This window comes from Ornithorhynchus anatinus, chromosome X5 (genome assembly GCF_004115215.2).
Source record: "Ornithorhynchus anatinus isolate Pmale09 chromosome X5, mOrnAna1.pri.v4, whole genome shotgun sequence".
In the NCBI taxonomy this organism is placed as follows: Eukaryota; Metazoa; Chordata; class Mammalia; order Monotremata; family Ornithorhynchidae; genus Ornithorhynchus; species Ornithorhynchus anatinus.
This window is the reverse complement of record NC_041753.1, coordinates 18,706,020-18,717,751: the sequence shown is the minus strand read 5'-3', so window position 1 is coordinate 18,717,751 and position 11,732 is coordinate 18,706,020. Positions and strand designations below refer to the sequence as shown.

At 44.0% G+C, this 11,732-nt stretch overlaps 1 non-coding gene across 1 annotated transcript; it reads left to right on the top strand.

Moving 5' to 3' along the window:
• Nucleotides 1-7,577: 7,577 nt before the first annotated feature.
• Nucleotides 7,578-7,715, top strand: LOC114808635. Its single transcript, XR_003756479.1, has one exon. It is a non-coding gene; the product is annotated as a small nucleolar RNA SNORA7 (small nucleolar RNA).
• Nucleotides 7,716-11,732: the final 4,017 nt, after the last annotated feature.

The following is an 11,732-nucleotide window of genomic DNA, read 5'->3' as shown; positions in this document are numbered from 1 at the left end:
AGACACAGATATTGAATTGTCCTTTATTTCTCCACTCTGCATCTCTGATTGCTTTCCCCTACTCATCCTCCTTTTTGTTCCCCACTCTGTGCATGCACTTTTGACCTTGCTCAGAGTAGAGAGCATCATGATCAATAAACAGATTAGTGATCATAATTGATGATAATGGGGCTGATCAGTGATATGTGGTGGTTTTTCTAGTAAGGCTTGTTATAAAAGCAATTCACCACAATCACCTTCACCTCAATTGTCTCCTTTTTGGGACTCCTGAGCATTTCAAAGCATCCTGAAACTCTGAAGACATTAGTTGTCACTACAAGGCCATTCACCCTTCTCGCCTAAACCATCAACTAAAAAGAACAATCAGTTCTTCTGGATGAATCATTTGCATATTTGATGAACCCGCAATGAAGAAAACTCACAGCACTATAGGGAATGTTTCTTGAAATCTTATCAGAACAGTTAGAGACATCTTGTTTCTGAGGTCCTAGGAATAAATTGCCAACCAGCAGCAAACACAGTATGAGTTGGGTAATTCATAAACTTCACATTTTTGCAGTTTTAAGTTGTTGATTCAACAAGAGGGATTAAATCTACTATTTTAAATCTCCATTTCCTACTTTCCAGTTTTAGGGTTACATTAGTCTTTTACTCCATCCTCAGTATTGGCACCAAGCATCATGAATTACATTTATTAATGGCCTTGAAGTGTAGACTGGTAGATTACAGATATGGTGCTAATAAATGCTACTTCATTATCTGCACCTTAAATTTGTTCCAGTGAAAGGATTGATCTACCCAAACAGTCTGCTGCACCTAATTTTAACACCCGTTTTCACAAGATGCTATAAATAGACTATATCTCTGACTATATGTGAAGTTGTTTGAGGGCTGAAATCATGTTTTCTACCTCTATTGTATGCACCAAAGTGCTTGGAGTGCTCTGTAGTGCTCTGCACACAGTAGTTTATCAATAAATAATGTTGAGTGATAGGGTACAATAGAAGAATGTTTTCTCACTTAAAGACTATGTGGACATAGCACAAACCACAGGTTGGCTCAAGTAGATATTGTATGTTTAGGAATAAATATTTATGTTCAAGAGCATGGTGTGGTTTTGGCATGAAGATGCTATTCTTGCCAGCCTTTGTATCAGCTTTACTGAACAGGAAGTAGGGAGCCTAGAATGGGGATATGCACATAGACTTTCACCTTCCTTCCTCCAAGACGATCATCTCCTCAGGCAGCCAGTTGGTCTCAGCAGTAGGAAAAAGATGACACAGTCAAAGCCTTTCCTCTGTCCTTCTGTCTGCCTTTTGACTTGCTCTTAGAAGGAAGTACTGCTGCTGCTCTTAGTGCTGGTGCTGAGGGGCTGCCCTCCAGCCAGATATAACTTAGTACAGAGAGTCCCATGGCATCGGCAAAAGTAGTACCTCCAGTCGATCAATTGTATTTATCATTAATAATAATAATGATGGTATTTGTTAAGTGCTTACTATGTGCAAAGCACTGTTCTAAGCTCTGGGGAGGATACAAGGTGATCAGGTTGTCCAACATGGGGCTCACAGTCTTCATCCCCATTTTACGGATGAGGTAACTGAGGCACAGAGAAGTTAAGTAACTTGCCCAAAGTCACACAGCTGACAAGTGGCTGAACTGGGATTTGAACTCATGACCTCTGGCTCCCAAGCCCATGCTCTTTCCACTAAGCCATGCTGCTTTTCTGCTTCTTTTATCGAACTCTTTGTCCAGACCACAATACTAAGCACTTGGGGGAGTACAATATTACAGAATTCCCCACGATCCCTGCCCAAAACGAGCTCACAGTCTGGAGGTGAATATTCTATAGAGAAGTAGCATTGCTCAGTGGAAAGCGCACGGGTTTCGGAGTCAGAGGTCATGGGTTCGAATCCCTGATCTGCCACTTGTCAGCTGTGTGACACAGTCACCCCTCCGCCTCTCCCCTCCCTCCCACCAACCCCCTCCCCTACTTTCCCATCCTTCCCTGCAGTATCCTCAGAGGAGATCTCCTCCCTCCTCGCAAGTGCCACCCCCTCCACCTGCGCCTCGGACCCCATTCCCTCTCACCTTCTTAAAACCATCGCCCCTGCCCTCCTCCCTTCCTTAACTTCTATTTTTAACCACTCAATCTCCAAGGGCTCCTTCCCCTCTGCCTTCAAACATGCCCACGTCTCCCCCATCCTAAAAAAACCCACTCTTGACCCCACTTCCCCCTCCAGTTATCGTCCTATCTCCCTACTACCCTTCCTTTCCAAAATCCTAGAACGAGTCATCTACAATTGATGCCTAGAATTCCTTAACTCCCATTCTCTCCTAGACCCCCTCCAATCTGGCTTCCGTCCCCTCCACTCTACCGAGACTGCTCTCTCTAAGGTCACCCATGACCTCCTTCTTGCCAAATCCAATGGCTCCTACTCCATTCTGATCCTCCTTGACCTCTCTGCTGCCTTTGACACTGTCGACCATCCCCTCCTCCTCCATACCTTATCTCACCTTGGCTTCACGGACTCTGTCCTCTCCTGGTTCTCCTCTTACCTCTCTGGCCGATCATTCTCGGTCTCCTACGCTGGAGCCTCCTCCCCCTCCCATCCTTTAACTGTTGGAGTTCCTCAAGGGTCAGTTCTTGGCCCTCTTCTGTTCTCCATTTACACTCACTCCCTTGGTGAACTCATCCGCTCTCATGGCTTTGACTACCATCTCTACGCAGATGACACGCAGATCTACATCTCCGCCCCTGTCCTCTCCCCCTCCCTTCAGGCTCGCATCTCCTCCTGCCTCCGGGACGTCTCCACCTGGATGTCGGCCCGCCACCTAAAACTCAACATGAGCAAGACTGAGCTCCTCATCTTCCCTCCCAAACCCGGTCCGCTCCCAGACTTCTCTATCACCGTGGATGGCACGACCATCCTTCCCGTCCCTCAGGCCCGCAATCTCGGTGTCATCCTTGACTCGTCCCTCTCGTTCACCCCACACATCCTATCCGTTACCAAGACCTGCCGGTTTCACCTCTACAATATCGCCAAGATCCGCCCTTTCCTCTCCACCCAAACGGCTACCTTACTATTACGGGCTCTCGTTATATCCCGGCTAGACTACTGTGTCAGCCTTCTCTCTGACCTCCCTTCCTCCTCTCTCGCTCCGCTCCGGTCTATTCTTCACTCCGCTGCCCGGCTCATCTTCCTGCAGAAATGATCTGGGCATGTCACTCCCCTTCTTAAACAACTCCAGTGGTTGCCTATCGACCTCCGCTCCAGACAAAAACTCCTCACTCTAGGCTTCAAGGCTCTCCATCACCTTGCCCCTTCCTACCTCTCCTCCCTTCTCTCTTTCTACCGCCCACCCCGCACGCTCCGCTCCTCTGCCGCCCACCTCCTCACCGTCCCTCGGTCTCGCCTATCCCGCCGTCGACCCCTGGGTCACGTCCTCCCGCGGTCCTGGAACGCCCTCCCTCCTCACCTCCGCCAAACTGATTCTCTTTCCCTCTTCAAAACCTTACTTAAAAATCACCTCCTCCAAGAGGCGTTCCCAGACTGAGCTCCTCTTCCCCCTCTACTCCCTCTGCCATCCCCCCTTTACCTCTCCGCAGCTTAACCCTCTTTTTCCCCTTTTCCCTCTGCTCCTCCACCTCTCCCTTCCCATCCCCACAGCACTGTACTTGTCCGCTCAACTGTATATATTTTCGTTACCCTATTTATTTTGTTAATGAATTGTACATCGCCTTGATTCTATTTAGTTGCCATTGTTTTTACGAGATGTTCTTCCCCTTGACGCTGTTTAGTGCCATTGTTCTTGTCTGTCCGTCTCCCCCGATTAGACTGTAAGCCCGTCAAACGGCAGGGACTGTCTCTATCTGTTGCCGACTTGTTCATCCCAAGCGCTTAGTACAGTGCTCTGCACATAGTAAGAGCTCAATAAATACTATTGAATGAATGAATGACTGTGGGCAAGTCATTTCACTTATCTGTGCCTCAGGTACCTCATCTGTAAAATGGGGATTAAGACTGTGAACCTCATGTGGGACAACCTGATTGCCCTGTATCTACCCCAGCACTTAGAACAATGCTCTGCACATAGTAAGCACTTAAATACCAACTTTTTTATTTATAGCACTTTTGTTCCCACAGTGCTCTCATATTAACTAGTTCATTTCAGCCCTCACAACAACCCTGTGAGGTAGGTAGAGGAGGCAGTTGTTGTTATCCCCATTTTACAAATGAGGAAACTGAAGTACAGAGAAGCTAAGTGACTCACTCACGGTCACATTAAAGGTTAGTGACCCGGCTCCTCCAGCTTCCAGACCGATGCTCTGCCACTTTGCTGCTTTGCTTCTGACCTCCAGGCAGAGATGCCACAGTCCCTCAGGAAGGAGCTCCTCCAATCCCCAGCTGAGCAACGAAATGGGGAGCAGGTGGTCTGGGGATGTACTTTCCCTTCAGGTCAGGCTGTTGCCGACAGGTGCCATCTGGGCATGCATTAAATTATTTTAATGTAGTTTGCTGAGGTATATTGCTAAGATGTGCTGCGTTATAAGAGGTTAGTGCAGAACCATACTCCTATCTGCCCTTGCCTTAGCAAGAAGGAGCACTATGATGCTGCTAACTCTTTGACCATGCACTGCCAGGCTTGCTGGCCCCTACTGCCCATTACTGCAGCTGATTCAAAAACCGTACGGCAGAATGGTTGTTTTCTACTATCACTTAACTCTTCAGGTGAACTGAAAGGAATTATTCTTGTTGAAGTGAATGGATGATCTAGTTTCATTGCAATGTTTTGTGGGGTTCCCCCCCCCCACAGTCAATTAATGTCCCAGTGATTTATCTCCCTGGACTAAACTTGGTGAGCATGTTCTTTTCACCCATGGTATGGAATTTTAATTAGCACTTAGTAGAAAAATTCCTCCAGAGGACTTTCTAAACTGAAATATAGATGAGTTTTTCAAGCCCTTTAAGGTGCAGGAGAATATAATAATAAGTTGAATATGAAGAGATCTCAGATATGGTACTTTATCCATATGAAGGTGAGAAAAGGGCAAAGAGGAAGTGAATCATTTTTTGAAATTGATGGCATACTATTGGAAGGCTATTCTGATCACTCTTGAGCCAATGTCCATACTCAAGTAGCTGTTACATAGAAGAGCCTGATGATTAAGGTAATACGCAGTGCTTTATAGACACTCATTCAAACATCTGGACAATTGGGAGTCTTTTTCAGCAGGGGTTGAGTGATGTTCTGAGTGAAGTCCAGCCACTGAGTGATATCTCAGCCTCTATCTAACTACCAGGCCAGAGGCTCAGCCTCTATCTAACTACCAGGCCAGAGGCCTGCAGCCAAGGACAGAGGCTTTCCAACCCAACACCAATTGAATTTCCCATCATTCCCTAACCCAGGATGGGAAGGGTGAGAAACATGTTCAGCAGAGGAGGGCCTTCTCAACTTCTAAAATGTTGGGAAAAACCATGATTGTGGCTGTAGCTATGACTGTTGCAACTGTTGGACTCTAACCCACAAGAGCCTGAAATTCTATTCTTCTGGCCCCACAGTCTTGTATTGTTTTTATTATTTTATCTTTGTGTTTTATGTTGTTTTTTTAATGTTTCATCTTTCTCCACATGTCTTTTGCCAGCTCCCCCTCTTCCCTTTAGTCTTACTCTGTGAACCTCTTTGGGGACCAGGGATGGTCCAATTTCTCAGTGGTTAGTATTACAGGAAAACTTGGTTGCTGAGAGCTCCCTTAACATTTCCTCCATAGCAAAAAAAAAAAAAGGAGAAAAAAGACTCGGAGCCTCATGGTTGGTCCAAGAATAGCCCTTATTTATTGCTGCACTCCCCACTTTTACTCCAGATGTGCCACGAAGGGAGCCACTCCACCAGTTAACCCAACCAGTGAGGAATTTGATGCTACATTCCCCTGCTTCTCTACTTCAAGTACACTCAGAAGGGAGCCTCTCAACCTGACCAACAACATACCAGAAGACTTGCTACAGTTTGAATGATTTTGTTATTTATACACTCTTAACCCTCGGTCTGCTCTTTCCGTGACAGAGTGGCAATTTGTGGGCTTTTTTTCTGAGAAATTTCCCATTCTTCCCAAAGAAGCAAGATGTGGAAAGGCTGGCAGCTTCAAGGGTGGTCGGGTAGTCTCCTTTCATTTATCCTTGTCTTCTGGTGTTGGTCGGCATCTTCTCACAGGACTTGACTTTTCACCTATATTGCAAGCTTGGCCTTTCCTCTTACACATAACCATTACATCTTGTTTGCCCCCTTGGCTTTGCATCTGACCTTCTTCTACACATCATATCTATATTCCTTGTGTTTTTGTCTTACATCCTTCTTTCTGACCTGGCAAGACTGGGGAACATCAAACAAGCTGGCACTAGAGCAGCAAAGTGTGGGTTGGGTTGTAGTAAGAGATCAGTGAGGTAGGAGGGGGCAAGCTGATTGAAAGCTTTCAAGCCAACGGCAAGGAGTTTCCTTTTGAGGAAGAGATGGATGGGCAACCACTGGAGGTTCTTGAGTAATGGGGAGACATGGACCAAAGTTTTTTCAGAAAAATGATTTATGCAGCAGAGTGAAGTATGCACTAGAGTGGGAAGAGACAGGAGGCAGGGAGGTCAGCAAGGAGACATATGTCCAGTTCAGGGTGTCCGCGGGACAACCATTTAGAGATGTTCTGAAGGTAGGAGGAAATGCAAGACTGAAGGGAAGGAGAGAAATCAGGGCTGGTGCTGTAGTTTTGGGAATCATCTATATAGAGATAATAGTTGAAGCCAGTGAGTTCTCCAAGGAAGTGGGTGTGATTATAGAATAGAAAAAGACCCAGACATGAGCCTTGAGGGGTCCCCCTGTCAGACGGTGTGGGCAGAGAAGGAGCCTGCAAAAGAGAGTGAGAAGGAATGGTCAGAGAGATAGGAGAACCAAGGGAGGATAGTGTCAGTGAAGCCAAGGTTAGATAAAGTTTCAAGGTAGGTACATTAATTCCACAAGGATGGGATTCAGGGGGTGGGTGAGAACCCAAGCACTTATGTGGTATGGCAGTGCTGAAGTGGCAGTTGAGGGAGATATAAGGTGTGGAGATGAGAAATTTAATGTGAAGAGATGAGAGATTAATCAGGGAAGGCCTTCTGAAGGAGATGTGAATTCAGAAGGGCTTTGAGGAAAGGGAGAACAGTGCTCTGATGGATGTGAAGTGGGAGAGAGTTATAGGCAGGAGGGAGGTTGTAAGAGGTTACCAGCAGGAGACAAGAAAATGAGCAGGTTGGCTTGAGAAGAATAAAGCACGCCAGTTGGATTATGGCAGGTGATTGGCAAAGATAAGTAAGAAGAAGAAACAGTATGGACTAGTGGAAAGAGTGTAGGTCTGGGAGTCAGGGAACCTGGTAAATAATCCCAGCTCTGCAACTTGCCTGCTGTGTGACCTTAATTTCTCTGTGACATAGTTTCCTCATTTGTTAAATAGGGATTCAATATATGTTTTCCCTCCTACTGTCAGCTTCATGTGGGACCTGGACTGAGTCTGACTTGATTTTCTTATATCAACGTCAGTGATGACTACAGTACCCCTCTCAGGGTCACACCTGGGGAGTTTCCAGTACTCTACCAGTCTCGGCTATGAGAGGGAGAGTCAAGCAGAGGCCTAGCCATTCCATTCCTAGCTTGGGTAGTGGCTAGTGAGTGGAAGGCAATCTGCTACAAGTCAAAACTCACCCTTGCTGGGCAGCAGCGGCATGGGAGAGAGTTGAGGACGGAGACTCGAGTTTACTGTGCAGAAGGCTGCATTGGTAAGCCACTTCCGGATTTTTACCAAGAAAACTCTATGGATGCACCACCAGAATGATTGCAGATGGAGAGCGGGGCATTCTGGGAGAGATGTGTCCGTGGTGTCGCTATGGGTTGGAAACGACTCGACGGCACAAGACAAGACAAGATGACTAGAGTAGTGCTGACAACTCACTCAAGAAGTTTGGAAAGGAGTGGTAGGAGGGAGATAGGCTGAAAACTTGAGGGAGCCACTGGGTGAAAAGAGATGTGTTGTTGGAGCATCATTCCCTAATTCTCTAGCAGCCTTCTGTCGAAAACACATAATGAGAACATATGGTATAGAAAAACTGAGTGTACCTATATTTGAATCAGTTTCCCAAAGCGAGAGATGCTTTGGAGTACTACTTATGAATTTATTTCATTTTTCTCTCAGCATTAATTGTAATGACAGTTTTCCCTCAATCCTTGCAGCTGTTTGCTGGTTCCTTCTGTGGTGAAATTGCTCCATGATAAGATTTTACGTACCATGCCCTGGAAGTGATCTCCCTTCTGAAAGGAATCCCTTCAGAGTGATGAGTTTGCGTAAATCAGTCTTTGCCATCTTAAGTGGCTCAGTTACTGGAAAAAAAAGGCTTTAATATAATGTATGTGTACATATCTTGGAATGAACCTGGTAACTGTACAATCAGAGCAGATCCCACAATCACTTTTTTTTCCTCACTGGCTCTTCAGCTTAGGTAATTTGCTTGATTGCATCAAGAATAATGGGAAGCATTTACAGATGTCGCTCTATTTCTTCAGCACAACTCCTGCATTCCTTTTAGTTTGCCTATTGAAAATTCTTATTTACTAAGCCGTTTTTGACTTTCTAAAAAATCATCCAATTGTTTGAGCCTTGGGGTGCAGCCAGGAAAGAACAAAGACAAATTGGTTAAAATAGGAGCAAAGATGTCCCGATCAATGCCTTCACGATTCCTAATCTGTCATTTACCCTGTCAGAAACCTCAGGGAAGTGAGCTCTGGAATTCATAAAGAATTTATATGCAACCTTTCTACGTGAAGAAACCATAAATAGTCATTAAAAAGTCTAGAGGTAACATTCTAGAAGGGATGTAAGAGCAAAACAACCCACCCTCCTATAAACAATAATGAAACTTAAGCAGTTTTTATACATTACATGTCAGTGGAAATCTGATAAACAAGTTGTTAGTAATTGACATGAAGCATTCAATTTTATTCTTGGATTATCTTGTTTTTTCCCTCCAAATAAACTTTCTCAAATACCCTGTGAACTAATCATCTGGATCTGCACAGGGCAAACCCAATATCACAATTAATTTTGTTTTAAAGGCTGAATTAGAGCGGCAGACCTGGGATTCGAACTCATGAGCCCTGACTCCAAAGCCCGTGCTCTTTCCACTGCACCATGCTGCTTCTGAAATATATCTATGCATCTTAAATACATTGATTTAGTTTAGCTAAAGCACATTGACTATTTTTTTAATATGAATGGATTTAAAATTTTTTTGTCATTTTGTTTGTCAGGAGAGGCATCTTTTTAAGATATATCTGTATATAAAAATACATCATAAGTATTTATTAAATAATACATATGGCTCAATTGGGTTAACTAGAATAAGGACCACTGGAATGGTTGTTTATATTCAACAAGACTTGGTAAAGTATGTGCTGTGCTGCAGATATCATAAAAATATTTCAAGATCAGTCCGAGGGTGCTCTTTTAATGATGTACAAATAGTGATCTTTCATTCTCAAGAAGTATAGCATCAAAATGATTTGAAATATTTTTGTCTTTACTCCCAAGAATTGCAGAGAGACAGCAAGCCTGCTTGAAATATGAGATATCACCTAAGATTTTTTTTTTTTTTAAGAACTTAGGTCTAAATTACTTTTGATGTCAGAGATGCTAAGGCCATCGTTTTCTCACTTCTTCATTCAAGTCTAGATTTTTACAATGACTATAAATTTTATGATCAGCTTTTTGTATTTGATCCCCTTAACAAAGTTGGGGATTCAGTAAGGGAGTGCAATTTTTTTTTCTCAGAAGCTCCTTTTATCACTTTCCCAACATATTCTAGATTTTTAAATTGCTCATGTTAAGACATAATGTGAGCTACATTAATTAAAATATTCCATTCTCACCATTTGATTCAGGAAGTGAATACTAAATGGTCCAGATGTAAGCTCTTAATGAAATAATTCTTCTTCCACCTCAACAACTAATAAATATTGATGTAAGCAACATTAATTTAAAGGTTCTCACTGCAATGTATTTATATTAATTAGCAAGATGTCACCTTCTCATATAAATGAAAGGATCAGCATTCTTTGTTGAAATGTTATGAGGTTTAACTTAGTGTTCTAATTGTCGGCCACATAAACAACATTTTGAGCATTTATCTAAGGTTTGAATTCTGGCTCTGTTCATAAAATGGAACTCTTTATACTTTCAAATCTTTATAACCTAATCTTCCACAAGGCATACATATTTTGAAACAATTTAAACTTCCTGCCACATATGAATTATCTAGCAGGCGGAAAAAACTTTTAATTGTGCAATCATTTAACTATGATTGACATTTTATTTAAGAATAAAACCCCATCAGATGATACCTTTGTTGAGCTTCACTAAAACTTAACAATTACCAAAATAACAATTTAACAGCACACATAACTTTGTATGCTCACAGAAATTTACTTGACATTAAGCTTCTCTTTCCCCACAAATACTTTGTTATATATTCAAGTGAATATGTATGGCTATCTAATAACACAACAGAGAGGCATTTTTGAATTGTGCACTAATTAATCTTTTGATAATACAGTATTTGTTCATTCAATAGTATTTATTGAGCGCTTACTATGTGCAGAGCACTGTACTAAGCGCTTGGAATGAACAAGTCGGCAACAGATAGAGACAGTCCCTGCCGTTTGACGGGCTCACAGTCTAATCGGGGGAGACAGACAGACAAGAACAATGGCAATAAATAGAGTCAAGGGGAAGAACATCTCATAAAAACAATGGCAACTAAATAGAATCAAGGCGATGTTCAATTCATTAACAAAATAAATAGGGTAACGAAAATATATACAGTTGAGCGGACGAGTACAGTGCTGTGGGGATGGGAAGGGAGAGGTGGAGGAGCGGAGGGAAAAGGGGAAAAAGAGGGTTAAGCTGCGGAGAGGTAAAGGGGGGATGGCAGAGGGAGTAGAGGGAGAAGAGGAGCTCAGTCTGGGAACGCCTCTTGGAGGAGGTGAGTTTTAAGTAGGGTTTTGAAGAGGGAAAGAGAATCAGTTTGGCGGAGGTGAGGAGGGAGGGCGTCCCGGGACCGCGGGAGGACGTGACCCGGGGGTCGACGGCGGGATAGGCGAGACCGAGGGACGGTGAGGAGGTGGGCGGCAGAGGAGCGGAGCGTGCGGGGTGGGCGGTAGAAAGAGAGAAGGGAGGAGAGGTAGGAAGGGGCAAGGTGATGGAGAGCCTTGAAGCCTAGAGTGAGGAGTTTTTGTCTGGAGCGGAGGTCGATAGGCAACCACTGGAGTTGTTTAAGAAGGGGAGTGACATGCCCAGATCGTTTCTGCAGGAAGATGAGCCGGGCAGCGGAGTGAAGAATAGACCGGAGCGGGGCGAGAGAGGAGGAAGGGAGGTCAGAGAGAAGGCTGACACAGTAGTCTAGCCGGGATATAACGAGAGCCCGTAACAGTAAGGTAGCCGTTTGGGTGGAGAGGAAAGGGCGGATCTTGGCGATATTGTAGAGGTGAAACCGGCAGGTCTCCTTTGTTCATTGTTTAACATTACCATTGTACCTTTTTTTGTCAGTTTCACAAGTAAAAGTACTCTGTCTTATAAAAAATAATCAATTGATAGTAATCAATCTCATTTATTGAGTGCTTTCTGTGTTCAGAGCACTGTACTAAGTGCTTGGGAGGGTACA